The sequence below is a fragment of the Macrobrachium nipponense genome, chromosome 2, assembly GCF_015104395.2.
Source record: "Macrobrachium nipponense isolate FS-2020 chromosome 2, ASM1510439v2, whole genome shotgun sequence".
NCBI classification, from domain to species: domain Eukaryota; kingdom Metazoa; phylum Arthropoda; class Malacostraca; order Decapoda; family Palaemonidae; genus Macrobrachium; species Macrobrachium nipponense.
This window is the reverse complement of record NC_087201.1, coordinates 112459922-112465921: the sequence shown is the minus strand read 5'-3', so window position 1 is coordinate 112465921 and position 6000 is coordinate 112459922.

The window sequence follows — 6000 nt, the reverse complement described above, 5'->3', positions numbered from 1 at the left end:
ATGCGATGTACGTATTTCGGAGACTTGCGGCCGCGAATCGGCGCGCGGAGTGAAGGTAAATATATTTTTCAAAAATTCACCATAAATCACAATATTGTTTTAGAGACTTCAAATTTGTTTCAAATTAAGAAAAATGACGGAATATTACTAGGCCGTAAGAGTTTTAGCTTACAATTGCGTTTTTCAACTATTTCGGTAGAGTCAAATTTGACCGAACGTGGTTTTTTTTCTATTTATCGTGATTTATATGCAAATATTTCGAAAAAAGAGAAAAGTTACAACCTTCAATCATTTTTAGTTGTATTCTACATGAAATTGCACACATTTTCATATTAAAACTTTATGTAACAGCTAATTTTAAATGGTGCAAACATTTCGACAATCGCACAAAAAAATTCTGATTTTTTCGGAAGAGTTACCGCGCGAACGTAAGGAAAATGTTTTTTTTTTTTTTCATAAATTCACCATAAATCGAAATATTGTGCTAGAGACTTCCAAGTCGTTGCAAAATGAAGGTAAATGATTGAATATTACTAGAATATAAGAGTTTTAGCTTACAATTGTGTTTTTCGACCATTTCGGTAGTCAAAGTTGAGCGAAAGTTGAAATTTTTGCACAACGTTATTTATATGAAAATATTTCGAAACTGATAAAAGCTACAACCATGGGTTGTTTTTTGTTGTATTGTGCATGAAATTGCGCACATTTCCATATATAAAACTTTATGTAACGGCAAATTTTTTTAAAAGGGTGCAAACATTAGGACAATCGCACGAACAAATTTATCGGAAGAGTTATCGCACGAACGTGAGAAAAAAGTTTTTTCATAAATTCACCATAAATCGAAATATTGTGCTAGAGACGTCCAATTTGTTGCAAAATGAAGGCAAATGTTTGAATATTACTATAATATAAGAATTTTAGCTTACAATTGCGTTTCTCGACCATTTCTGTAGAGTCAAATTTGACCGAAGGTTGAAATTTTTGCACTTATCGTTATTTATATGAAAATATTTCAAAACTGATAAAAGCTACAATCATGAGTATTTTTTTTATTGTATATTAAATGAAATTGCGCACATTTTCATATATAATACTTCATGTAAAGGATAATTTAAAATGCTGCAAAAATTATGTCAAAGTGACAAAATAATTTCCGAGATGTGTCACAGATACTTTTTAGTTCGATAAGAAAGAAATTCGCGCTTGCGCGCCTGCGTAGCGATTGTAAACAAAACAACGCCTTGATCCGTGAACTCCCAGCATCCCCTAAGGCGCGTGATACAAAAGTTTTTGGCTGGTAGGCCTATAAGTATTTTTCCGCGAATTTTTTAAAAAAAAACTTTTTGAGCCGACGTATGATACGTCCAATCGGCATACGGGAGACATTTTGACTCGACGTTTAATACGTCCAATCGGCGTAAGAGGGTTAATATGGTATTTGTGTCTTTTATATTAGAAAATTTCCATATGTTATTGTGGTATCACGATATTATCTGCATCATCACATTAAATAGTTTCCATCAGATTTTCTGTTCGTGGTAACAGTTAGAACATTCAATGTGTTTTCTTTACTATCTTCAGTAAATTGCTCTTATTGGATGGGTTCACATCTTGTCTAGGCATTCATCTGTACACTTTCTCCAATACTCTTTGAGCCACCTTAATGGTTTTTGTCCTACTACTTGTACTGCATTTTTGTCGTACTGCACGTCCATATATCTGCTAATTTACTGAATATGTATGTGCTCTTCACACCTTATCGCCTTTCCAAATCATCCCAGTATTTTATGTGTAAATCTGTTTTCCAGCCTCTGAACATCAGGTCTTTTGGCAACTTTCTCATTTGCAATATATAGCACTCCAGCCACATATTTTACCATCTTCACATTTATATATGCCTGATTTAATTATGGATGGTAAGATTTAATTACAACCTTGACATTTCAATACTTTTTAGAGTGATTTTGATATAAAATAGTTCATGTAGATTTAACTACTAAAGTTAGCAGTGACATTTTTATTTTTTATGTTGATCTATCCAGAGCATTCATATTTTTATTTAAGAATCTCTCACATAGTTTGGTAATACATCTTTGTAGTCTTGTCTCTTACTGTAACTGTCCTTTTGTGTTATTTTAGCTAAATATTTTGCAAAGTTTTGAAGGAATTAGAATTGTCTGCATGCTTTTACATTGTCAGAATGGTATTAATAGGCTGTGGGTTATTTCTTATTATTGATATATACAATATTCCCTTTTGTGCATTCATTTCAATTTCTTCTAGTGCTTGCATTGTGGTGATAGCATATACATAGCCTCATAAGTACTGATACTTTGAAGTTTGCTGTAGGTCAAAATTTCTAGAGTTGTTCAACTCTTCATAGGAAAAATCCAGACAGTTTTCCTTTGATGTTAATTTTATAGTACATGTGATAATATGAAAACAAGACATAGAATGCTTTATTAAAACTAGTAAAATTTTTATGTTAGTACATGATGTAGTACGAACAAATCCTTTATTTATTTTCCAGTAAATTGATTTTAATATTAATGGTCACACTATTGTTTATTTTTACCCACAATCATTACATAATAACATGTGCAATAGAAATAAATGCATTCACTTGGTAAATTTCTGCTGGATTTACACTGGCTCAGGGAATGTTTTTCTTTTACAATATTTATGTAACCCTCTCGTGATTTGATGACACGTAGCGCGTTAATAAATTTTTTTCTGCAAGTGCACGAGTGACACGCCGGGAACATAATGTAATTTATTTTCGGATGGGGGAACACACGTCAATTATAGAGAACGTAGTTGACGCCATTGGGTCGACAGATGACAAATCTCGAAGAAAACGCAAACCTGACGCTGCTAGCTTACATAGCTGTTACAAAACATCAACATAAGTAGGTTGGAAAATCTGAAAATTGCACTCTGTAAAAAATTAGCATTTTTTAATCAATTACAGCTCATTAGCAAACACATTTATAGCAAAATTATTGCTTCCGCATGAAAGATCAAACTTTTCTACACAATTTAGGTATAAAACAAACTCCCCAAACCTAATTATTATATTTTCATGATTATTTCCAAAAAATGCCTATGATTTTTCTTAAAAATTTCATGTTAATCACATCGCTTTTATTATTTCTAAGCCTCGTAAAGATGTTCTGATTGCTTGAGGAAATAGTTAAATCATTTGCTGACATAATAACACTAACCAGAAGCGTATATCAGTTATAGTTCGGACGTACCGAATTTTGCCAAAAAACTTTTCCATGCGCATGTACTTTTTGGCCCCGGGGAAAAGTTGTGTACCTTACACCCTTATATTTTCGGCCTGTGGGCAAGAGGGTTAAAGTGTATAAGGCTTAGGGACAACAACAGACCTAAATGGCTGAAAATACAGCAGGAAGGCTTATTCTTTAACAACCATTCTAAGGGAAAATAGAGAAAATGCCAAAGAGATTTTATTAATAACTATTTCAAGTGTTAATGTTCCAATGAACGTGTATCACAAAGTAATTGTTGCATCATATGACCTATTAAAAACTTAAAAGTTATAGATTGTAATAATTGCATTGTCAAAGGGATGATTAGAAGCAATAGAAATGACTGTAAGTATGAAACTATTTTTGGAAGAATTTTTATCATTGTGAGAGGGTAAAATACCTTGTCCTCCAAAACCTGCTGTTATACCTTTCGGGGCATGTCTATCACCATAGGACGTCTCCTCTGATGAGTACCATACTGAGCGCATGTCATCATAGGGGATCACCTCATAGGATGTCTCCTCTGTTGGAAATGCAAGTTCCTTTGGCAGTGCAAGGACATCTCTGTCTACAGTGAAGTTATTTTGACAGTGTACAAGTTGACAGTAGGATATTTAGAATGTATCTGTGTAGAGCATGTGATCATAGGACATTCCATTGGGTTATCCTATTGTCTCCTCTGTCTACTTGGAGAAGACCCATGTTAGACCTCTTCACTACTTAGTTCAACAGGAAGCTAGAGGTCTACTTTTCATGGTCCCAGATCCGTTCTGCATATGGGGAACATTCTGGGAGATTGAACGATGGAGTGCCCCACCTCCCTTTCTCAAATCTGAAGACCCGGGGAAGCTACCTTCAACTCTGTGTTGATGGGGAGTTGTTTGTCCTTTGCGATCCATGCCCCCAAGTCCAGGAGCTCTTCAAGATGAGCACTCCAACTATTGGAGGAGGCGTCCAAGTGCAGGAGCAGATCAGGAGGGGGTGAATGAAAAGGAACTCCCATGGTCAGGCTCCAAAGTCTTAAAATGACTCTAGTAGCTCCTTGTGGCCCCAAGCTGAGTGGCCAAGAGAGATTCTGCCTTATCACAACCTTCTTCACCAGTCTCGTGTGGAGAGAGACCATAAATCGGTAGGATCTTAATCTCTTCATGTTTGGAGTCTGTCCAGTATCTCTGTCAAGTGAGAGATCTTTTTTGCGGAGCAGTGACTCAGATATAAGGCTACTTCAGAGGATCTTTGTCAGTCGTATCCAAGATGAGCTGTCTGCTGCTGTGATTGGTGTTATCAAAAGAATTTCACTCCACTCAGAGTTTATGTTCAGTATTCAGTAGACAAAATTTTCTGGATATTTTTCAAAACAGGAATTTCTTTCTGTTTATACTGGCAAGGGGCTACAGGGGTGACTTGTGATTAGTTCATGTGGAGGATGTGGACATTATTTTACCCTAAGAATTCTCTATGTGGTTCAAGAGCTTTGAGCAGTCTTTTTCACCTAGGAAACTCAGACCTCCTACATGGGACCTTACTCTGGTACTGAGTAGTCTCATTCCAGTTTCTTCGAGCCCATGCGTAAATTTTCTTACAGGAAACTGACTTTGGAGTAGTTTTCATTCTGACCTTGGCTTCCTTGGAAGAGTTGGGGAGCTCCAAGGTCAGGGTTATGATGTAGTCTCGCAACAGGTAGGGGTCAGTAGCTTTTGAATTTGTCCCGAAATTCGTAGCTAAGATACAGATTCCCGCGGTTCACAGTAACTTTCAAAAGTTTCTGCTTTGACTTGGCGAAGCACTACATTTCGAGCCTGGGAGTCCTCTAGCCATCATATTTTTTAAGATCTAGAGAAAAAGGGTAACATTTTGTTCTTTAAATGACATGTGTCTTTGAAAATGGAATAAAGTTAAAAGAAGTTGTGGAAAAATCATAGAACAAAATGGAAGGGGTCTAAGAGAAATACAGTAATAATGCTTTTAATATATCTTTTGACATAGTTGAGTGTTAATTATAATGTAATTGATCTAGTTGAATAGTAATTATAATGTAATTTTGCTAGCCACCAAGTCATATTCTTTAGCTTAGGGCAAAATTTGGAGCATGACTGAGTCAAGAAATTTGGTTTGTACTAGACAGGAAGAAATCAAAGGTTAGAAGTTTTCTATGCAGTGCGTCCCGCTAGATCGCGGATCTCTCTCTCTCTCTCTCTCTCTCTCTCTCTCTCTCTCTCTCTCTCTCTCTCTCTCTCTCTCTCTCTCTCTCTCTCCTTCCTTTAATGAACAATCAGCAAAATATAAGTGATATGTCATTTCACTTACAGAATCCTTTTGCCGTATATACTCGTGTATCATGCAACTTTTGAAGACCTAATTTTGAAGCTCATTTTAAGGTGGTCTCTTCATACGCGATAAAAAATGAGCTTACTCAGTATTCACATTTTAGTATTGTGTTATAAAATACAAACATAACGAATAATATGTATGTTGTCCATGGATCTTTTAAAGTTATTCTTTACTTCACTGTATCCAATAATAATGTTTGTATTCTCATATTACTATAGTATTATAAGATACAAACATAGTTATCAATGTTTTGGTTTGAAATCAGCTGAGGGCAATTATGTACAAGGTACGTTTATTTCGCTGTATTTACTCAATTCAGAGTTATTTTCTTGCTTTTAGTTAGTGTAATAAATGAATCTCTATATACTCTGTTTATTTGGGACAAGGTTAT